Source organism: Toxotes jaculatrix, chromosome 12, assembly GCF_017976425.1.
Source record: "Toxotes jaculatrix isolate fToxJac2 chromosome 12, fToxJac2.pri, whole genome shotgun sequence".
Lineage (NCBI taxonomy): Eukaryota > Metazoa > Chordata > Actinopteri > Toxotidae > Toxotes > Toxotes jaculatrix.
This window is the reverse complement of record NC_054405.1, coordinates 1,875,130-1,899,885: the sequence shown is the minus strand read 5'-3', so window position 1 is coordinate 1,899,885 and position 24,756 is coordinate 1,875,130. Positions and strand designations below refer to the sequence as shown.

The window sequence follows — 24,756 nt, the reverse complement described above, 5'->3', positions numbered from 1 at the left end:
ACACACATGAACATATTTCCCTCCATGTCCTGAGACGTTAGTAAATGTCCCATTTGTCCTTCATGTTGAATCTTTAGAGAAATCCTCTTACTGCTGTGCAGACAGTCAGCCAGCTCCTTCTGCTTCATTCTCCTCAGGAAGTTCACTGTGATCTTCACAAAAGCCTCTCCGCTGCTCCTCCTCTGCTCTTCATCCTCAGCGTCCAACACTTCCTCATCCTCCCTCTGACTCTCTGAGCATTGTGGGTAATCCGGACTCACAACCTTCTGGATCTTCTTCAGCTCCTTCTTCACAAAAGTGACAATGTTCTCCTCCAGCAGCTGGAACAGAAAACTATATGAATGACACAATCAAAGTAAAACCATGGAGCCAAACATCAGATCCATGTTGGACACACTGACAATCCACTGCTCTAAAAAGTGCAGCATGGAGATTATTGTCAACACAACAGATGTCAAAGTAGTTGTTGTCCATGTACAGACCATAAATATGGAGTCCAGCTGTGTTTGATGCTGCTGGGCAGACTGAGCACTGGGAACCTCTGAGCTCTCCTGGTCCACTCTGTGGAGGAATCATGAAGAATTAGCTCACATTATGTTTGCAGCATCTGTGAGCGTTTTATGCTTTGTACACAAACAACAGCTGCTTTTATGTTCTGTGGTGACTGTCCTGATTAAAGCAAACACTACTGTGCTGTGACATTCTCAGTGAGAGGAAACAAGCAATCAGTTCTGTACCTCATGAACTAGAGTCATCACAACAAGTCCACCTTTTAAATGATGAGTTTTAAGGACTCACACTGGGTTTGACAGAAGTCTCACCTCTGCTACAGGACACTAACACAAACACTGGAACTGGATAGGTGCTGAGTTACAGGGAGTTTTAGTTCTGATCTGAATGACACATATAAGAACATAAGAAGTGCTTTTCTTGAAAAGAGAAACATCAACTTTGCCACTAAAGCCTGTGTTTCAGCCTGATCATGTTCATATACTGTGTCATTCATGAAGCCTGGAGACAAAACACAATCACTTCATCTTTCATAGAAGACCAGTTATACAGGACAGCTGTCTGATACATTTTAAACTCAGCTGCAGCTCACTTCTTTGCAGCAGAGGGAGGCTGTCCTTTGAAATCAATGAGGTGACGCTTTGACCTGTCACTCTTCATGGACACACAGCTGGGCTCAGGTCCAGGGAGGTCTGGTCTCTTATGGATCCTTGTGGACACAGAGATTAGGACCATCAGGGACATGGGGACAGGGATAAAATATCTATTATTCATACAGTGTTCTCATGGTAAAGAAGAAAACATGTAGTCAGTTGCACCTCACTTCTTTGCAGCAGAGGGAGGCTGTCCTTTGAAATCAATGGGCTCATCCTTTGACCTGTCACTCTTCATGGACACACAGCTGGGCTCAGGTCCATGTTCAGGTCCAGGTCCAGCAGAGTCTGGTGTGTGCTGCTGCTCTGGCCTTCAACACAACACACACAGAGCTTTGAGTGTGAATAATGATGGTGCAGTGATGTGAGTGCTGAGCTCTGACATGGAGAAGAGTCATGGACAGTTAGAGATCCTTATCTCACCTCTGAGCTTTGGTCTGGATCTCATGGTCCCCACACAGACTGCTTTTAGGGGGAGGGGCTCCCTCCTCTCTGTCCTCACACTGATTCATGATGCTGAATTCACATCCACATCAGCTCACACACACTTTCTACCTTCATGTGGAGAGAAAACACAAATCATTCATCTGCACATCAACTGAAATCATCCTCAGGTTCATGTTACTTTATTTGTACTCATATGCAGATTTGTTTTGCAGTCAGACACATATACACAAAACACAAGCATGTGTTTAAACATGATGATAAAAGTAAAAGTGTTCAATGCTCAAACAATCAGGATCAAAGAGAGAGAAGGGTCAATAAAGAATGACTCTGGTAAAAGGTAAAATAATAAAAACCTTTATTTGAAAAGAAGTTGAAAAATAGAAAGAAATTAAAAACCTAATAAAAATAAATTTAAAACCCACATAATAAATAAATATGAAATAAACCCATAAATAAGTAAGTATGTGCAATGTATCACTGCAGCTTGTTCAACTCTGTGACAGCAGCAGGAACAAAGTTGTTTTTATATCACTGGGTTTTACATCTTGGGACGATAAACCTCCGCCTGGAGGGAAGAAGCTGAAAGTGGCAGTGCAAAGGGTGGAGTCATCATTTAAAATGGAGGTAGCTGTCCTCTGTACCTGTCTGCTGTACTGGGACGCTGGGCTTGGCTGGGACTCACCAAGCAGACGACTGGACCACAAACTATTTGGTCTGAGGACTTCCTCTGTTTTCAAGTTGTCTGACTGAACCATGACACTAAAGAAAATGATAAAATGGATTCTATAAAAGAGAGAGAACATGCTCATTATGGTTCAGTCAATGTGAAAATGTACAAGTTTCCTTAAACAGTGTAAAATTTTCTGAGCCTTTTTACAAACCACTTCACAATTTTCTGCAAAAGTCAATTTGCTGTCAATGATCGTCCCAAGATATTTGTAAGACTGCACATATTCAATGGTCTGACCTTTAATTAAAGTGACTTGGTGCCTGTGGGGTTTCCTCCTAAAATCAATGAGCATATCTTTGGTTGTTGTAGCATTTAGCTGCAGGTAGGATTCCTCACACCACTGAACTAAATCATCAATGACTGGTCCATGGCTGCTCTCACCGTCCTGGAGGAGACTAACAATAACTGAGTCATCAGCACTTTATGATGCTTCTGCTGTCATGTCTGCTCTGACACACGTTTGTGTATAAAATGAACAATAGTGGTGACAACACACACCCTTGAGGAGAAACAGTGGAAGAACACCTTTGGTCAGACAATGTACTGTTGACCCTCACTCTCTGTGTCCTGTTGGTTAAAACATCCAGAATCCAACCCACCAGATTATTATTTAAATCAAACTGTTGTAGGAGCCTTTCAATTTAAATGTGAGGTTGGATTGTATTAAAAGCAGAAGAGAAGTTCACAAATGAAAGCCTGGTGTGTGTTCCATTAAAATCCAGATGTTTAAAAAGCATGTTGAGCAGAGTCACTGTAGCGTCCTCCACTCCTCTGTGAGGCCTGTATGCAAACTGCAGAGGATCCAGTGCATGTTCAGTTTGCTTCAGGACCTCAGATCTGACCAGTTTCTCTAAAGTTTTCATTCAAATTGAAGTCAGGACGACTGCTCTAACGTCATTCAGTGTTTTGGAACAGCTGGATTTTGGAGCCGGGACAATCGCAGCATCTTTCCAGAGCTTAAGGGCATGTTGTGTCTGTAAGGACTTATTAAAAATATACTGAAACACAGGACTCAGTTCATGTGCACAGGACTTCACTGAGAGATTTATGGGCCCCCTGTATGGACCCATAGCACAGGTCCAGTGTCTTTTCCCACCTGGTTGGACAGGAGACATACTGATAAGTTTTTTAATGTCTCATAAATGTCTCCATCATTTGTCCTGTAGAATATAGAATAGAATATCAGCTGCTCCTCCACTGACTGGCACTTCTTTCCTCTTTCATATCTTTCACACACGATTCAGAGACGACCATTTCCATTCACTGACACACAGATGGACTGAGATCCACTGATTTTATCTGACAATCTGTTTGTCTGCAGTGTTTCTGTAGAAAATGACTTGATGAAACAAGCTGCAGGTGATTATTCCACACAAAACAACTGAGACTCAGTTCATTTCTCCTCAATATTATCCCAGGGGCCCTTTTAGTTGGCGCCCCTGGCACTTTCTAATAGTACAGTCTGAACTATATGAAGCAACAACAACAAACCAAAACCAAACAGCAGAGACACAGATAGACATCAATAAAAACAGCAAATATGTCCTGACAGACAGTTTTTCTGTTTGTACTGTGACCAGCCACAGAGATATAATCACCTATCAGAGCCGCTGAGATGCTTTATTGTGAGAGTATTTATTTATTTGGGTCTTTATCATCTAATTCGTCAGGTAGAGTTTGTCCTAATAGGACCAGGAGGCCTCTGACTCTGTGGATGGAGTGTTAACTGTCTCTCTGAAAATCACATAGAGGCTGAAAAACCCTGTCAGTCCCTCTGAGCTCAGTCCCGTAGAGTTCATCTAATGACAGAGAAAGTCAGAGCTGTTCTCCAGCCGCTGTCCGGCCGAGCTCAGACCGCATTTAGCGGCTCAGACTGCGGGAGAGCAGCGGCTCAGGTCCGCCTCCTCCACAGGCTGATTCAGGCAGGAAAAGCTGCCTTCAGTCAGCAGTAAGTGGAGCCACAGACTAACAAAGTCTCCGTGTTCAGCTACTGACCATCAGCTCACTCTGCTTCTACTCTGACTCCACCGCTTCTACTGCACATATCCACACAACATGGCGGATAATAACGGCCCTCCTCCTACCTCAGAGTCTACACAACTAAACACCACAACGCAATAAAAAACAAACAAACAAACACTAAAAACTCAAACATCAGATAATTCAGGTAACTACAGGAAGTGTTGACAAGTAAAACATTGAAAGTGACATTTACCTTCAGACAGAGAAAATCATCTGCGCCACAAACGTCAGTGAAAGTGAAAGTAAACTTTCAGCAACCGTGGAGTACAGTGATGGGAATTCCGACTCTTTTAGGGTAGCTGGTTCTTTTGGCTCGGCTCACTAAAAAAAGCCGTGTAGCAAACCCCGGCCTGACAATGGTAAAGCGTACTGATGTTTCAGAGGTTTTTATTTATGTTCATACTTTAGTCCTTTTTTATAGAACAAAAATAAATTTTCCTTCTTTTTCACTCCTTTCCACTGTGAACACCGTAAGAGCTAAAGGACAGACAAATAGCAAAAAATAAGCTCTTACAAATACACAAACAAGCACAAAAATAATCCATACGCTGCATTAATTATATAAATCAACATTAATTTCAGAACCTCTAATATAAACTACTTAGCAGAGACGCGCCGAAAATGCTAAAGCTAGCAAGAGAGATGAAGCTAACTTTCAGCGTAACCTTTAAAACAAAATTACACTTAAATGTTCTCTCACTGTTCCGTCTACAAATACATACAAATAAATACGTTACAAAAGAAAAATACCTTGTTCCCATTCCAGCCAGGAGCTAAAATTACCGAAGGGGAATACACAGTTAAGTGTCCGTAGGTACGGAGCCCCTCTAGTGACATGGTCAAAAAAAAAATTTAATTGTGGCCACAAAGTAGCTATAACGTGCACACGATATTTACCTCATGTATATAATGCAATTAAGAAGATGTCTTTGTTTTTTCAATTTTTTCAATTTTTTTATATTTTCTGTTTGATTATTGGATTATATATATATATATATATCTTCTCTGTTCAATTTCTTCTTCATTTTTCACTTGAGTGTGTAAGTAACAAAAGAATTTCCCTACGGGGATTAATAAAGTTTTTTTCTGATTCTGATTCTGATTCTGATATACTAATTCGTGGCCACGAATTAGGTGTAACGTGCACACGAAATACTAATTTGTGGCCACTAAATAAGTATAATATGCATGCGAAATACTAAGCAATACTATTAGTATCATTCCTGGACAACTGGGTAAGCAAATCGAGCGCACCGTTTCTACAACCTGCAACAGTCTGCGCACGGGGCAGGTTGTAGTGACAGTGCGCTTGATTTGCTTACCCAGTTGTCCAGGAATTATATTAATAGTATTAGTTAGAATTTCGCATGTATATTATACCTATTTTGTGGCCACAAATTTTGTAGCCCATTCCCAGCCTAAAATAAAATTCTATCAGACCGTCCCTGTCCATCGTGTCACTTTAGCCCCTCTAATGCCTCTACCTTTGACCCTAGAGAGGGTGCGCTCGATTTGCTTACCCAGTTTTCCAGGAATGATGTTAATCGTATCACTTAGTATTTCGTGCGCACGTTATACCTAATTCGTGGCCACGAATTAATATTTCGCGCGCACGTTATAGCTACTTTGTGGCCACAATTTATTTTTTTTTGACCATGTCACCAGAGGGTCTCCATACATAGGTCGGTAAAAAAAAACAAACAAACAAAAAACCCCCCGATTAAAACAGGAAGTACCTTCAAAATAAAAGTATTGAAACAAAATAGAATTTAAAAGAATAAAAGCATGGAATTAAAAACAGGCCTTCTTAAGAGTCATTTACAAGGAGCTCTTTCTGCTCCAAGTGGCTCCTCAGATTTTTTTTTTTTTTTGCTGCCTAAATGAATTTAATACTAAAATAATGTAAAATTGTGTGTAAAATGAATTGCTAATGTACAAAACAAACATTATATCAAACGTTTATTATTTATATGGCTTATTATACTCAACAGGGAACAGAGCGCTAGAAAAAAATACATTTTAAGTACAAAAACAAATCCCCATCTCAATTTGACAGAAAGATCCAATCTCTGATTGGATGTATAATATTTGTAAATTTTTAACTATTTACAGTGAAACAACAAAGAGAAGCCAAGAGAATCACACAAGAAAATAGATATGAAAATGTGTAAAATAAAAAAAAAAAAAAATCAGCATCCAGGTAACAGTTTTAGCCTGTCTTTAGTGTAGATTGGCATTAAGAAAAACCAAATGCCTCAGATTTGAGGGGTTGATCCTGTGTATGCTGTGTCTGTAACTCCCCCCTCCCCCTCCTGCTCTGTGTGGACACACAGATGCCACTGCACAAATTGTAGTTGACCAGTCATGTGCAGTTTGAACAGAAAAAAAGCTGCTCCGGCTCTCATGTCTCTTGTCTGCTGATGTCAAAGCAGATGAGGACTGCATCAGTGTAAGTGTAGTACAGAGGACACACATTGTCATAGTTCCTTCAATTAAAGAAACATCTACAGGTCAGTTGATTTACTTTCTAGAAACATTGTTCCTCAGTGTAATTGAGGTGTCATTCAGAGAAGTGACTCTGAAATTGATTCTGAGAGGATTTTCCTCATTCATTAGCACTTCAGCAGACTCAAACATTACTGTGATGTATGTGACAACGTGGTAAAATCAGTCAGGGATAACTGAACTGGATGTTGTGTCACACTCTAACCTCCACTCCTGTGTTTACTACAGTGGTGCTGGATTAACAAAGTCATTAGGATTCATCCTGCTGGGAAGGAAAATGTTTTACCAAATTCTGTGACAAGACATTGAGTAGATGTGAAGATATTTGACTGGACAAACAAACATTTGACCTACTAATGGCAGAGAAAATAGCAGAGTCATCAGGATTGATCCTCTAGAGATTATGAAAGAACAAACTTTGATGGAAATTCATCAGTTTATCTATTTCATTCTGACTGACAGAGCAAGAAACACTGCCAACCCTCCAGTCTCACTGCCAGTGTCAATACCAACCACAGAAGAAGAGATATCACGCCTACACCACTATGAGCACAGCTGCACCCACACACACCTGAGGAACAGTGAGCCACAGTGAGGACCAAAGGGAAGTGGCTGCCACATGTATTCACTGTATAGGAGCAGGGGCTGATTCATAGCACTGTCTCCTCTTAGCTGCAGAAATCAGACTGGTCCTACATCCAGTCCTCCATGGAAAACCACCTCTCTCTGCTCCACAATCTTTGTTACTCCAAAACATGGCTAGGATTACAGCAGTGTGTGTTCCACCAGAGGATCCAAACACTACATTACCTTACCACCAACCTTAGAAGATTCACTGGATTGTTTCATACACTGTATTTGTAATTTAGCCAATAAAATGACAAAATTAGAGTTACACTTAGTCACATTTTTATGCAGAAATATTTCATAAAAAATAGAATAAAAAAACAAAGACAGGACGAAATCAAGATAACTGCACTGAGTCATTGCTGAGACAGTAACACACTTTTTAATTAACTGATGGTTGAAGGCTGGAGATGAAATTTCTTTTGTTGATGCTGGAGAGTCAGTCTGAATCCAAACCTTCTGACACAACAGATCAGACTACAGATAGATCACGACAGGACGCTGTACAGGACAAACCAAACCACCTGGAAAACTTTAGTATGAGTATTTAGCAAAAGGATAGGCCTGTTGTGGGTGACAGGGACCAGGAGAGTGGGATGTAATGCAACAATCTAATAATTATAATACACCTCAGCCACCTGGAGGGGGGGGTAGCTGCAGCCTCACCACCTCTACTTTTGGCCTCTGCTCAGGCTGAGGAGCAGCTGTGTCTGACCTGCATCAACAAACAGTGAAAACTTTCCTCAGGGCTCCTGAAGGTTTTTCACATTCTGCAGTGAACACACAGGCTGTTAATGTATCTCATTTTCTTCTTTTACTTGAAAAGTCATTTTGGGAGGTGTAGGGGTGTAATGGGGGCACACAGTGCTCCAATGCCCCCACTTGGTGACAGGCTCTCTCAAAGTGACTTTATAACCTCTTCGACCACAATGTTTGGATTCACAGATGAAATTCAGATGCTCCTCTGTGGTCCAGCTCAGAGTCTACAATGCAACACACCCCACTGATCTCTTTACATTATTCATCCAATTCACCTCAACACAAATGAAATAGAGTGAGAATCCTCCAGAGTCACATCAGTTCCCCTGAGGCTCCTTCTCCTCATGCAGTTCTTCAACCCTCCACATTTTTCCATCAACACATGTAAACATGTTTATTGACTGATCGTCTGATCTGATTAGTTTTGTTTATTTATTGTTGCTTCACAGTCTTTAGTGTTGACTGAACAGGAGTCTTCTGCCCTCCAGTGGTCACTGTCAGTAACTACAACTCTGCACACAGCACTGACAATGATACTGATGTTCACACTGACATTATTCCACATTTACTGACTTATTTTAGCTCTAATGTTCATTAGTCTGATAATGACTCTCTGTATGGGAACACACATATTATTACACTGCTATAAATACTGATGTCTGACTGATGGACAAATAATCAGAGAGTTTACTGCCCTCCAGTGGTCACACTGACAAGTGTCCAACAGGACTCAGTGATTATTAGGATCAATATGTACCAATCAGTATTGATGACATCAGCAGGAAGATGAGGACTGGTCATAGTTTGAATAATGTTCCATGTATTATTCCATCCATGTTTTCTGTACAAGCAGATACACTGTAAAAAATGTGACAACTAAAAGGATCACTGTAAAATGATACATAGGAGATGCACTGTAAAAAATTCTAACATTGATTATCAGGAGATACGCTGTAAAAGAATTTAATGGAGGCTGTGCACTGTGTAAAATGGCAACAAAGGTGACACAGGATATATCCTATAAAAAATGATGGTCATAGATGAAAACATGGTGAACACCAGGTATACGCTGTAAAAATTAACAATGACGTTGAAAAACTCTTTAAACATTTTTTCAAATAAACTTCACAGCTTCTTGTTTTAGTCAAATTTCAGCTGCTGGTTTTCACTCTCGTCTTAACTGTTGACTTTTAAAATTCATAGAATCGAGGCTCAAACTCTTCAGAGTAGTCAGGAGCTTTCTAACTGTGTGAACCTCTGAAAGACAGTTTGACAAGTTTCTATCTTTGTTTTTTCTCTGATCTTTCAGATAAACTGTGGCAGCATTTTAGTTTGAACTGAATCAGCTCAGTTGTCCCAAGATTCAGAGAAAGACAAAACACTGATGTTCACAATGATGCTTTTAATGTGAAAGGACAAGATCATGATTAGAATCTTAAAAAAAGTCAGCAACATTTTTCTCCTGTAATAACCGTAGCTTCCATCTTTAAAGGACTGGAAGAGGAAGAAGTTTACAAGGAATCATTTAGAAGAGTTTAACAAATAAACTGCTTTAATACATGAATCTGAAAAGGTGTGTGTGAGTGAAAGAGACAGACATGTACAGACTGAACTATCTGTTCAACAGTGAGAGAGTTTCTCTAACAGGAGGAGACTCTCTCTGCTACACTCTACACAGAGACACTGAGGAACCAGACCACCTGAACCTGAACCCAGGATACAGAGGTTCAGTTAATGTGGTGTTGAAGGTGTAGAGGTGGATCAGTGAGTCAGAGGAGACTCTGTAGAAGGACAGAGAGCCAGCAGGACAGTCCACATACACTGCTACTCTGTGAGAGACAGAGGAAGATGATGAAGAGGAGGAGGAGACAGGTGTTATTGTGTTATTGTGCCAAACAGAGTAACCATTATCACAGTCCAGACTCCAGGACTGATCATTCCTTCCAAACAAACAGTTTTCTCTGCCTCCTTTCCTTCTGATTCCTCTGTAACTCACTGATATATGAACCCTTCCTCTCCATTCGACCTCCCAGTAACAGCGACCGGTCAGACCATTACTACACAGCAGCTGAGGACACTGGTCAAATCTGTCTGGATGATCAGGATATGACTGATCCTCCTTCACACGTGTCACCTTCCTGTTGTTGTCAGACAGTTTGATCTTTCTGTTTACTGTGTTTGTGTCGATGGTGAGTTCACAGAAATCTGATGGAGAGAAGACACAACACAGCTGCAGTTATTGATCTATCACCTGATCATTGATTGATACTTTGAAGATGGTTGAATGTGAGCTGCTTTGTTTTCAGGAATCAAATGAAAACCTCACTTACACTTCCTCAGACCTGGTCTCAACCATCGGACTCCACCAGGCTCCACCCTGAAAGGAAGAGGGGGGTCAGACCAGCACGTTCTCTTTCAGCATGCAAACATGGACATTACATGGCTCTCATACACAGATGCTTTGATTATTCTGTTCATTCAGCAAAGACTCAAAGGACCTGGAGTCCTTATCTTGGAATTATACGGAGCAGGGAGGTGACATGGAGGAAAGATTTCATCATTTGTCTTTTTCTCCATTTGATATCACCTTTGGTGTCAGACACAACAAAAGATCTCAGAACGACAAGATCAGGATCTCAGAGAGGTTCAGCTGATTATTGATCATGGATATTTTAGAAGACAGAGACATGATCAGAGACCTGATTTCCTTTCCTCCTTGGTCTGAGACACTGGCAGATGAATGTCTCTGAGCAGTGTAGATGGTCTTATTATTGTTGGGATGTTATTATTAGTGTGTCAGCACTGAACAGGTATCTAAAGTCTTTGGGGTTGTTGTGGTGAAAGCACTCTGAGTGCTCAAAGTGGCTCTGTTGGTTCAGGAGCAGTTCAACCAGCTGCAGCTCAAATGTTTCCACGCTGGCTTTGTGCTGATGCAGCCTGAAATCCAGTCTGAGAAAGTCCTGCTCAGGTCACAGAAAACAGCTGACCACACCTGATTTAATGATTGTCACATATTTTCTCTTAAATATGACACAGTGAGTCATGATGAGATACTGAAGTCAGGATTAGAGAAAACCCCTCTTTGTGTTGTTGTTGAATTCAAAGCACTTGTGTAGAGATCTGTCATCAGCTGTGACACACTAAATGTTTCCAGCTCTTCCTCCTCTATCCACACACTGTCTGTGGCTGCAGCAGGCCTCTCCATACCTGAGGATCTCCAGGCTCCAGTGTGGATACTTCAGTCCAGCAGACAGCAGCTTCACTCCTGAGTCTCCTGGATGATTGTAGCTCAGGTCCAGCTCTCTCAGATGGGAGGGGTTGGAGCTCAGAGCTGAGGCCAGAGAAGCACAGCCTTCCTCTGTGATCAGACATCCTGACAGCCTGCAGACACACACAACATCACACAGGAACCCTCTGTCAACACCTGCTGGTCTGTTTTGTTGTTCTTTATTGTTCATATTTTATTTTTGTTTTTGGTTGTGGTCACTTTTGGTCCAGGTTGAATGTATTTAAGGCAAATTCCTTAAACATCATCTGTAGGATGTTCTGCTGAACATTAGAAAAATTTACTTTGAACAATCCTACACAAGTTGGCTGTTTATCCACTGATGTAAATCAGATATTAGCAAATCATCAGCTAAACAGGTTGATGGATCCTGACCTGAGCGTCTCCAGGGTACAGTGTGAACTCTTCAGTCCAGCAGACAGAAGCTTCACTCCTGAATCCTGCAGGTCATTGTTACTCAGGTCCAGGTGTCTCAGACTATAGGACTGGGAGCTGAGAACTGAGGACAGAGCTTCACAGCTTCTCTCTGACAGGTTACAGCTGCTCAGTCTGAAGAGGAAACAATGAAGAAAAAGTCAAATAACATTTGTGTTGAAAGAACAATCAAAGGAATAAAACTCAATGTGATGAAACCCAGAGTCTGAAGAACAATAACTGTCCAAATACTTCAGGTCTTGACTGTAACTCTGTTAATGTTGGTACCTGATTTGATTTAGTTTGAATCCTCTGATAAAATTGTTTATTAGTTGTAAGTACAGAGCAGCTGTGTCTCAGCAGGTAGAGAGGTTTGTCCATTAATCACAGCTCTCCTCCTGTCAACATCAAGTGTCCTCAGGCTAAAAACCTGAACCTCAAACCAGCCCTGATGGCCAGACCAGCACCTTGTATGGTAGCTGGCTGCCATCGGTGTGTGTGAATGGGTGAATGAAAGGCATCGTGAAAAAAGCTGTGGGTAGAAGTTTTATATAAAAGCAGCCATTTACCAGTTTTTAGGTTTGGCAAAATTTCAATTCAATTCATTTCAATTCAATTTTATTTATATAGCGCCTTCCACAATCAAAATTGTCTCAAAGGGCTTTACAGAGACCCAGAGCCTGACCCCAGAGCAAGCACTTACCCTCCTGCTGATGGCCGGGCTGGGTGAAAGGAGGAAAAGGAGGAAGATAGGACAGCTGGGAATGGAGAAGAGGAGGAGAAGGACATGCAGCATAATACAAAAAGGGTTGGCAATGGACAATGTTAGAGGGTCAGCATTTAGATTACAGTTAGTGAACAGTTAGTGGATAATGTGTGCTCAGCAGATTACAGTTATGATAGGAAACAGAGCACAGAGGCAAAAAGCTGTCATGACTGGTAATTATTTACATTACAGTCTGCAAAGAATGTTAATCCAAAATTTATCTGTAGCAGAGTGGACCATTAAACAAGTTTTAAACAGCAGCAGGTGGGTGGAGCCAGGACCATAGAACATGCAGCTCCGGAGCCAGAGATACCTGCAGAAAGGTACAGAGAAAGAGAGACCAGAGAGAACCAAGCACAGGACTACGAATTTTTGATATGACAATTTGAATCATGATTTTTGAGTCAGAGCATTGTTATACTCAGGCTGTCTCCATCATCTTTGAGCGCATTTGCCATAGTTAAAGTTGATCAATCATATCTCATTTGCAAGCCTTGTTCTTAGATTTTCTCATCCAACCTGGAAAACATTACAGACAGTTCAGTTTGTTATAGTGTACCTCCCTCCTGGGCCGAACTCTGAGTTTCCGTCTGAATTCTCTGAGTTTTTATCAATATTCATGTGGATGTTAACAATGCTAGACCAACTCATTGTCTTAACCTCACCCTCGACCTTGTTCTGTCATATGACATTGAGATTGAACATGTAACAATCTCCCCACAGAATCCTCTTCTATCAGATCTCTGCTTAGTTGCATTTGAATCTGTATTATTGGACTACACACGATTAGACAAAATATCTTTACTAGACGTCTGTCTGATGATGCTGTAGCTCAATTTAAGGAAGTGATTCCATCAGTACTCAGTGTCATGGCTCAATATAACAGAGGACTCCTGTGCTGACTTCAGTCCCTCTCAAACTGACCATCATGTCAACAAAGTTGCTGAGTCATTGAGAATGACACTTGACTCCATTGTTCCTCTAAGAAAGACGACAGAGAAACAAAAGGTTTGCTCTGTGGTTTAGCTCACAAGCTCACAAATTAAAGCGAACTACATGAAAACATGAAAGGAGCTGGCGTTCCACCAAATTGGAAGAATCCTGTTTGGCCTGGCAAGATAATCTTAAGGCATACAGGAAGTCCCTCTGTAATGATACAGCAGCCTACTACTCTTCATTAATAGAATATAATAAAAACAACCCCCGGTTTCTATTCAGCGCTGTAGCCAGACTGACAGAGAGTCACAGTTCTATTGATCCATGTATTCCTATAGCTCTCAGCAGTAACAACTTCATGGGCTTCTTTAATAATAAAATTCTGACTATCAGAGATAAAATTGATCACCTCCTGTCCTCAATTAGCACTGAGTTTTCTTTAAGCACAGGCACCTCAGAAATAGTAAAACCTGATATGTATTTAGAAAGTTTCTCTTCCATTGATTTTCACCAACTTACTTAACTATGATTTTTATGGAAATTTTATGAAATTTTATGCCAAATTAGCAACTCTCTGGATATAATAAGTTCCTCAGCCTGTGCAGCCGTGGCGCAGCAAGTTAAGAGTGCGGCTTTGGACTGGCCTGAGAACGGAGGGTCGTGGGTTTGATCCCTCAACCATGTGCAAAAAAAAGATACGGTGGTGGTGAATGCAGAGAGTAATTTCCCCAGGAGGGATCAATAAAGTGATTAAAATTAAATAACAGGCTATGTACCACAGTCTTGTAAAGTAGCTGTAACTAAACCACTTCTTGAAAAGCCTATATTTAACCTTCCCTTTCTCTCTAAGATCCTTGCGAAAGCAGTTGCCAATCAGCTGTGTGACTTTCTACTGAACAGTAATTTATTTGAGGATTTTCAGTCAGGATTCAGAGTGAATCATAGCACAGACACAGCATTAGTGAAAGTTACAAATGACCTACTAAATGCATCAGACAAATGACTCGTCTCTGTACTGGTCTTGTTAGATCTTAGTGCTGCATTTGATACAATTGACCATTACATCCTATTACAGGAAATGGAACATTTAATTAGCATCAAAGGAGCCGCAGCTGGTTTAGGTCTTACTGATGAGATCTATTTGCAATAACTTCCTTATATTTGGTAACAGCACTGTTATAAAGGTTCAGCACCCCCCGTGTGCGAGCACGTGATGCGACGTTGACGTCATCGCGCTACGTTCCTGTTCTGCCGCGACGAGAACGCGCATAATCCGAGGACGAGTAACGGTGTGCTTTGTTATTTAATACTCAGTTATAACGCACATAACCCGGATAGTACTTGCAGTTCCAGCCGCTGATGTTTTCAGTTTCAAGTCGCTGATGAAACGTGAGTGTTGCTGTGTCCTGTCGTTAAGTTTGTTCACTTATTGCCAAGTCGCTATGCTAGTTAGCACGGTGTATTTTCAGCCGCACGTCGCGGCGTCGTAAGTTTGCATGAAGTTTGCTGGTGTGTTACATGTTGGTTAATTTCTGTGTGAATAGTAAAGTTATGTGGTGTTATATTGAAAGAGGGAAATGAGAGGAGGGTGTGTGTTTGATGTAGAGCTTTATTTAAGCCCATGTTAAGTTGTTCATATTTTTTTTATGTGCTCTTTAGTTGCATTTAATGAGGCGATAGAATAGAATAGAATAGAATAGAATAGAATAGAATTTTATTGTCTGATACAAGTGTAACAGAAATTTGCCTTTGACAGGGCTCAGTAGCACATTTACAGATAGTAAAAACACATAGTAAAAAACTCACGTACAGACATAAGTGTGTGTGTTGATGAATGAGCTGAATGCTGTCTTATTGCTTATTTTAGACTGCTGTGATGCTGTAAACATCAGAGAGTAATAAATACAGCTGGAGGCCCATTCCGAATCCTGCCCCTTTTTTTGCCTGTGTCCTGACCGACACCCCATCTTGTCTGCTGTTCAACATTCGAGTAATCAGCGTACCAGCTTCCTACCTAACATTTTGGTCCTTTCGAGCCGGATAACAGCCTTCAAGATGGACACAGAAGAACAGCTACATCCCGTGGTGAGGCCTAAGAGACAAATACACCCTCCTCCTAGGTTGCAGGACTATCATGTGGACTATGTAGGATATCAGCCAAGAGGTCCATCACGGTGGAGATCACCATCACCAAGTCCCCTCCACTCCAGGAGCTTCCCTGGGGATGCTGCTCAGCCTGAGACACCTCAGCTAGCCCCGGGTCGCTTCCAGAGCACCCCATTTTCCCCTCCCTCCACACATTTGTCCCAGGCAGTCCCTTACCAAGATGTCAGCCGTTCCACGGAGATCAGAGCTATACAGGAAGAAAATGCTAGGCTGCAACAGTCCCAACAGTGGATCCAGTCAGGTCTAAAGGAGCTGAATGAAGCCCGCAGGGAGATGAAGGAGCTGATACAGGTCGCTCGCTCCCTCAAAACAGAAATAAGTCCTAACAGCTCAGGCTCGTATAGCCTAATTAAAGCCCCTCCTACGACCACAGCCACTATTACCAGCCAACTTAAAGCAGAACTAGATGAGGGCTGGCCCGATCCCCCACCTTGGCCTGAACCTGAGGAGGACCTGCAAAATAATATGCAGCTCTTAGACATTGAAGGAGCCAGTTATCAGCCTTATTACACCCCTAGAGAGCCAGTCTATGACACAGTGTGGCCCCCTCCCCCTCCACCACACAGGGCCTCAGCTGCACCCTGTGGAAGCCGACAGTACTTACCATCTGCAGCAACTCAGTGCTGCCCACCCGCTTTCAGAGCATCATCTTTTAGCCCAGCCCCTTACTCTAGTGCACCACCCCCAGTAGCCGAGCATGTATACAGAGGCCCCCAGCCCACAATCCCTAAGTTTACCAATCCAGACCCAAGTGAGTTTGCCCGGCTTCGCATTGCATTAGAGAACCTTCTCCCAGCTAACACCACTGAACTGTTTAGATATCAGATCCTTGTTGATCATCTTAAGTTAGAAGAGGCTAAGCTGATAGCTGACGCCTACCTGAACTCCCCCACCCCATACACTGACACCATGGCAGCCCTCCATGATAAATTTGGCCAACCCCACCAACTTGCTCTCAGGAGGATTGCTTGTGTGCTCGACGCCCCTGAGGTACGGCGTGGAGATACAGCAGCTTTCCAGAAGTTTGCCTTGCAGATACAATCCCTCGTGGGCCTGCTGCAGACTTTAGGTCCTGAGGGGGAGGTCGAACTGAACTGTGGCTCCCATGTAGCACGTCTGCTGACCAAACTTCCTGCTGAACAGCGTGCTGACTTTCGGCGACACCAGTTTAAACGGCCCGGAGCCTGCCACACTCTCCTGGACTTGTCTGAGTGGCTCCGTTATGAGGCATGGTGTCAAGGGTTTGACGGCCAAGCCACCCCAAGGCCTAGTAGGGACAGACCAAATCCAAAGAATAACGATCGTGCCGCCAGGCAAAGCGTCACAGTTCTTCACGGCGCTGGTGAGTCAGTCTCACCCTCCAAAGCTCATCCCAGCCAGGGAAAGACCAAGAGCATGGTGTATTGTGCTTACTGTGAGAGTAAAGAACATTATCTTAGCCAATGCAGTGATGTAAGCAAACTCTCCACAGAACAATTGAAGGAGTGGATCCAAGTTAACAAACGCTGCTGGCGGTGTGCACGAGCTCACCTTGCTGCCCAGTGTACTCTAAAGAAACCATGCAGTCGCTGTAATGGGAAACACCTCCTGGCCCTCCATGAGATCAACGCCAGAACAGAGAGAGCTAGCCAAGACGTAGTCAAACAAGAGAGCTGCCTAACCAATTCTGCCTCTAACTCCCTCTACCTTGACAGGCCATGCGCTGGTAACAGAGTTCTGTTAAAGGTTGTTCCCATCCTTATCCACTACGGAGGCAGATCCCTAAGAGCCTTCGCCATCCTGGATGACGGATCCGAGAGGTCCATGTTGTTACCCACTGCCGCCAGAGCTCTCGGCATAAAGGGCAGCCCCGAGGATCTCCCCTTACGAACTGTCAGGCAAGACATTCAGGTTCTCCAAGGGTATTCTGTGTCTTTCCACATCTCCCCAGCGTCCAATCCTTCGACTACTTATAAGATTGAGGGTGCCTTCACAACTAACCGCCTCAGCCTTGCTCAGCATACTTATCCTGTTGAGAGATTACAGAGGAAGTTCAAGCACCTACGTGGCCTCCCCATACCTGCCCTCCGAAACGCAGAGCCATCCCTCCTTATCGGCTCAGACCAAGCCCACCTCGTTACGCCAGTTGAGCCTGTCAGGCTCGGTCCTCCTGGCAGCCCAGCAGCAGTCCACACAAGACTGGGGTGGACTCTCCAGGGCCCAGTCCAGTCCATGGGGCGGCCCACTAACGCCATGCAGTGCCTATTCACTTCGACTCCACCCAAGTTAGAGGAGCTGTACCAACATGTTGAGAAGCTCTGGCAGATGGACTCTGTGCCCTGCAGACCTGAAAGGGAAGTCATACGCTCCAAACAGGACCAACAAGCTGTAGCTATGCTCAAAACCAAAACTGTCCGCACTGTAGTAAAGGGCACTCACAGATACGCCACCCCATTGCTTCGCCACCCAGATATGCCTCTGTTGGTTGCTCCCAAAGACTCTGTATTACCATTGCTGCGCAGCACAGAGAGACGCCTCCTCAAGAACCCTGAGCAAGCTGAGATCTATAAGAAAGAGATAGAGAAACTTATCGAAAGCGGTGCAGTAAGCGAGGTTAGTTCAGATACCCCAACACAGGAAGAGTGGTACATCCCTCACCACCTCGTTAACCACAACGGTAAATCCCGCCTGGTGTTCAACTGCTCCCATGGATATCTTGGCCAGTCCCTGAACCAGTTTCTCCTGCCCGGCCCCACCCTGGGAGCATCTCTGCTAGGTGTTCTGTTAAGGTTTCGGGAGCAGTCCATCGCTGTCTCAGGCGATATAAAGGGGATGTTCCACCAGGTCCGCCTCCTCCCCGAGGACCGTCCCCTCCTCAGGTTCTTGTGGCGTGACCTGCGTACTGACCAACCTCCGAGGATCTTCGAGTGGCAGGTCCTCCCCTTTGGCACAACCTGCAGTCCTTGCTGTGCTACTTACGCCCTTCAAAGCCATGTCCTAGAGCATAGCTCTCCTGGCGATGACCTTAGGTTTTCAGTTGAGAACTGCTTTTACGTTGATAACTGCCTTCAGAGTCTTCCCACCCCAGAGGAAGCCAAGTCCCTTGTCGACCGCCTCATCGCCCTCTTAGACTCAGCAGGTTTCGAGTTGCGTCAATGGGCCTGTAATGATGCAAATGTCCTAAGCCACTTACCTCAAGCAGCCAGGTCCAAGAGCCTAGATATGTGGTTAGCTCAGGATAAGTCAAACCCACAAGAGTCCACTCTAGGTCTCAGTTGGAACTGGGAGACAGACACCCTAGGCTACAAACACAGGCCCATCACCTATGAAGCTCCAACCCTGAGGAATGTGTATAAGGTCTTGGCATCCCAGTATGACCCCTTAGGCTACTTGCTGCCTTACAGCACCAGGGCTAAGCTCATCGTTCGCCAGTTATGGGATAAGCAGCGGGGCTGGGATGACACCAACTTCCCTCCGGAGCTCATGCAGGCCTGGACCAGCTGGGAAGCTGAGCTCCAGTCTCTCCCTCTCCTGTCCCTTCCCCGTCCTTATGTTCCTGCAGGCCCTACTCTAGAGGGCGCCACCCGCCAACTCCACATCTTCGCAGATGCCTCGGAACAGGCTTATGGGGCTGTGGCATATCTGAGAACCGAAGAGGCCAATGGGGAGGTACATGTGTCGTTTGTCTTTGCACGTTCACGAGTGGCTCCCAAGCGTGTCCAGTCCATTCCCCGCCTTGAGCTCTGTGCAGCCCTAGTGGCAGCCCGGATAGCCCACATCCTAGAGGGTGAACTCACACTGGCCGTGGCTCAAACCGTGCTGTGGTCCGACTCAACAACTGTGCTAACCTGGCTCCAATCACAGTCATGTCGCTACAAGGTTTTTGTAGGTGTGAGGGTAGCCGAGATCCAAGAGCTCACAAAGACTTGTACCTGGCGCTATGTAGACTCGGCTAACAACCCAGCAGACGACCTGACACGAGGGAAAACCTTGAGAGCCCTCATCGAACCAAACCGATGGTCTCAAGGCCCCCCTTTCCTCCTACAAAACCCAGACACTTGGCCAGAGAAACTCGGTGCGGAGCCACCAGAGGACTCTGTGGAGCTTCGGAAGACCGCCCTTTGTGCACTGACTGTCACTTCTCCAATGAGTCAATGTGACAAAGAGTACAGCACCTGGCAAGAGCTTGTAGGGGCTAAAGCTAATGAGCTCCGTGGACAAGACCATCCAGACTCCCCTCTCAGTGCCGAGGAATATCGACAAGCAGAACTAGCTGTGTTGCAACGGGCTCAGCAGGACTCATTCCCAGAGGAGTACAAACTGTTGGCAGCTGGTAAGCCTGTTACATCCAGTAGCCGTCTACTTACCTTATCTCCTGAGCAGGATCAGTCCACCGGCCTGATTAGAGTAGGTGGTCGGCTGCGTAGATCAGAGGGCCTTAGTGATTCCACCTTACACCCTATCGTCCTAGACCCTTCCCATCCTGTTACTCGCCTGTTGATCCAGAAATATGACCAAGACCTCCTGCATCCTGGTCCTGAGCGGGTTTATGCAGAGCTACGCAGAGCATTCTGGATCATTCGAGGCAGGGAAGCAATCCGCAAACACCAACATGCCTGCATGGAGTGCAGGCGCTGGAGAGCAAAGCCAGCTATCCCCAAGATGGCCGACCTGCCTGCTGCCCGACTTCGGTTATTTAAACCTGCTTTTTACTCCACTGGTGTTGATTGCTTTGGTCCGATGTTGGTGAAGGTCGCCAGACGCCAGGAGAAACGCTGGGGAATCATCTTCAAGTGCTTAACAACAAGAGCAGTACATCTGGACCTCCTGAGGAGTATGGACGCTGACGCTTACCTGATGGCACTGCGAAGATTCATCGCCCGACGGGGCACCCCAGCTGAGATGTGGTCTGATCGGGGAACAAACTTCAAGGGGGGGGGAGCGTGAACTTCAAGAGGCCTTTATAAACATGGCTCCCGCCCTGCAACAACAGCTTGCACCCCTGAAGATTAAGTTCAACTATAACCCCCCTGCAGCTCCTCATTTTGGTGGGGTGTGGGAACGTGAAATCCGTTCTGTCAAAACTGCCCTGCAAACCTGTGTAGGAGCCCAACCAGTCCAGGAGGAAGTCCTTCTCACTGTACTCGTGGAGGTGGAGTCCATGCTGAACTCCAAACCCCTGGGCTACGTCTCAGCAGATGTAGCAGACATTGATCCTGTCACGCCCAATAGTCTGTTGATGGGGCGGCCAGATGGGTCACTGCCCCAAGTTGTCTATCCAGAGACTGAGATCCTGAGCCGCAGGCGCTGGCGGCATTCCCAGGTGCTAGCTGACCAGTTTTGGGCCAGATTCATTCGAGAGTATCTCCCTACTCTCCAGACTAGGCAGAAATGGCAGTTAGCTTCCCCTGAGCTTTTAGAGCAGGCAGTTGTCATGTTGGTGGATCCTCAGTTACCCCGGGCCTGCTGGCCCATTGGACGTGTGACCAAGATTCATCGTAGTGATGATGGGTGTACTAGGTCAGCTGATGTAGAGATAAATGGTCATGTGTACACCAGACCTGTGGCTCGCTTGGTGATGCTACCAGCTCTCCCTTCTGGAGAGGAATAGACTCTGTTTCCTAGTGTTCCTGCCATCGGAGCAAATGTGACTTGCACATTTGGGGGCGGCTGTTATAAAGGTTCAGCACCCCCCGTGTGCGAGCACGTGATGCGACGTTGACGTCATCGCGCTACGTTCCTGTTCTGCCGCGACGAGAACGCGCATAATCCGAGGACGAGTAACGGTGTGCTTTGTTATTTAATACTCAGTTATAACGCACATAACCCGGATAGTACTTGCAGTTCCAGCCGCTGATGTTTTCAGTTTCAAGTCGCTGATGAAACGTGAGTGTTGCTGTGTCCTGTCGTTAAGTTTGTTCACTTATTGCCAAGTCGCTATGCTAGTTAGCACGGTGTATTTTCAGCCGCACGTCGCGGCGTCGTAAGTTTGCATGAAGTTTGCTGGTGTGTTACATGTTGGTTAATTTCTGTGTGAATAGTAAAGTTATGTGGTGTTATATTGAAAGAGGGAAATGAGAGGAGGGTGTGTGTTTGATGTAGAGCTTTATTTAAGCCCATGTTAAGTTGTTCATATTTTTTTTATGTGCTCTTTAGTTGCATTTAATGAGGCGATAGAATAAGTGTGTGTGTTGATGAATGAGCTGAATGCTGTCTTATTGCTTATTTTAGACTGCTGTGATGCTGTAAACATCAGAGAGTAATAAATACAGCTGGAGGCCCATTCCGAATCCTGCCCCTTTTTTTGCCTGTGTCCTGACCGACACCCCATCTTGTCTGCTGTTCAACATTCGAGTAATCAGCGTACCAGCTTCCTACCTAACAAGCACTATCAGACAAATGTCTACAGTGGTTGATTTTTTTTCCCAGATGCTGTGCAGTTCATTTTTGTAAATTCAAATGTTGGAAAGCAATGATGGGATAAAACAGGGTTCTGAGGGAAAAGTGTCAAATATTCAGCTTCTATGCCATAAGTCAGTACAAGATCAAGGGTGTGATTAAAACAGTGAGTTGGTTTGTTAACATTTTGTAAAAAGCCAATTGAGTCTAATACTGAATAGAAAGCAGTCTTAAGGCTGTCATTGTGGGTATCGACATGAATATTAAAGTCGCCCACTATAATTACTCTATCCGTACTAAGCACTAAATCAGATAAAAATTCAGTGAATTCAGATAAAAACTCTGAGTAAGCAGCAGGTGGACGATACACCACAGCAAATAGTACTGGTTTTTCTGTCTTCCAATTTGGATGTGAGAGGCTGAGGATAAGGCTTTCAAATGTGCTATAACTCGGCTTAGGTCTAGGATTAATTAATAAACTTGAGTGGTAGATTGCTGCCACTCCTCCTCCTCGGCCAGTGCCTCGAGGAATGTGATAATTAATATGACTAGCAGGGGTTGACTCATTTAGACTGACATACTCTTCCTCCTGCAGCCAGGTCTCAGTCAGACAGAATAAATCAATCTGCTGATCCATTATCAAATCATTCACTAACAGAGATTTAGACAAGAGAGATCTAATGTTTAATAGCCCACATCTGATTGTGGTGTTTTTAGGTTCAGATGCTTTTGTAGTATTAATTTTTTGAGGTTTTTATGAATAACACCTCTTGCATTTTCTGGTTTATACGCTTTTTGTTGACGGGGAGCACACACAGTCTCTATGGGATAAAGGGAATCGTTAGAATGGTTTTCCCCAAAAAGTTTTCCAGTTATCAATGAAGGCCACGTCGTTTGCTGGACTCCACCGAGACAGCCAGCGACGGAATGATGGCATGCAGCTAAACATGTCATCACTGGTCAAATCGGGTTCCGACATTGTTTTGGCAGTTACACACCAATTCCACATTCATTTTAGTGTCCTCTGATTGACGTAATTGGGTGTCATTACCACCGACATGAATAACAATCTTAACAAATCTATGTTTATCCTTAGCCAGCAGTTTTAAATATGATTCAACGTCGCCCGCTTCGATGCCAACTTCACATTTGGCAAAATGGAGCTGCCAATAACCTGAGTTTTTTCCTCAGCAGGTGTGTCGCTGAGGAAAATCTGACAACTGACTGAAATGAAGTGAAACTGAAGGAATAATTCTTAGTCTGAGATAAGAAAAAGTCACAATATGGAACAACAAATCTCATTAATTCAAGATGAATGGATTCAAGTTCTGGATGAAGATAAACCAGGTTCAGTTGTGGATTAAAGATATAAGATCTACAACAGTAACAGACAGTGAACTGACCTCAGAGTCTCCAGTCTACAGTGTGGACTCTCCAGAAAACCACACAGCAGCTTCACTCCTGAATCCTGCAGCTTGTTGATGCTCAGGTCCAGGTGTCTCAGATGGGAGGGGTTGGACTTCAGAGCTGAGGCCAGAGAAGCACAGCTGATCTCTGACAACCTGCAGCAACTCAATCTGAATAAAGAATAAATCATGTGGATAAAAATCATTTCTAATCCAATCAGATATGTCCTAATCAATGAGCTTTCACTAACATGAGTAGAGGGATTTTGTCCTTCTCTTATTGTGGATCATCATAATGTCAGCCTTCTACACACATCATCCAAATGTCAGCACAACATTCATACAACTATTCATGTCAACACAGATTCATAACATGCTGCTGAGCTCAGTCAAGTCTGGAATTAGAAGATAAAGATCAAATCAGACATGTTGGACTAAAAACTGACAAGAGGTAGGCCGTGGTTGAATTAAACTAAGTATGAAACTTATTTAAAGGCAGTGTAGTGGGGCTGTATCCCCTAAAGTATTAATACACATTTTTAATAGTTGTCACCACCTCTTTCAGGCCCAGATCCAGACTGCTGCTTTGCCTGAGTGGTTCTTGAACTTGCTCATGTCCAGTGCAGTGTTTGTAGACTTGTGGTGTTTAAAGTCTTGCAGGGTTTGAAGTGTCTTCTAGTGGGACCAGCACCAGGTGAGCACATGGTGTGAGTATAAGCAGGTTGTGATAGAATCTCCCCACAGTGAGGACTCTACCCTTGTTTTAAACTTTTATTGTTGTATTCAGTTGGTGCTATCTAGGTTATTTCAATATTGTAGAATAAAGTCTATCATTTGTATTAACCTGAGTGCTTTTGTTCTTTCAGGCCTGTTAGTTCTCAACACTTCCTGTCTTAATTATCCAGGTTTAAATAAAGTTAATATCTGTTTGAATGCATGTCTGCTGCTCCTCCTTTTTGAACTTTTTAGTTATTTGTGTCACCACTCAGTATCAGTAAGTTATATTACTTTGAGGTTTATAATTTGAACTCCTCAGACCTCTCTACACTCTGAGTTGGGTCACATAAAGTGAAATGAAGTGAAACTGAAGGAATAATTCTGGATGAAGATAAACCAGGTTCAGTTGTGGATTAAAGATATAAGATCTACAA

General features: G+C 43.9%; 2 long non-coding RNA genes across 2 annotated transcripts; both read right to left on the bottom strand.

Moving 5' to 3' along the window:
• Positions 1-528: 528 nt before the first annotated feature.
• On the bottom strand, positions 529-1,617 carry LOC121190923. Its single transcript, XR_005895049.1, has 3 exons — positions 1,587-1,617; positions 1,103-1,219; positions 529-561 (listed from the first exon to the last, which is right to left on the bottom strand). It is a non-coding gene; the product is annotated as an uncharacterized LOC121190923 (long non-coding RNA).
• A 7,676-nt stretch (positions 1,618-9,293) lies between these two features.
• LOC121190925 lies at positions 9,294-23,384 on the bottom strand. Its single transcript, XR_005895052.1, has 3 exons — positions 23,374-23,384; positions 22,127-22,136; positions 9,294-9,421 (listed from the first exon to the last, which is right to left on the bottom strand). It is a non-coding gene; the product is annotated as an uncharacterized LOC121190925 (long non-coding RNA).
• Positions 23,385-24,756: the final 1,372 nt, after the last annotated feature.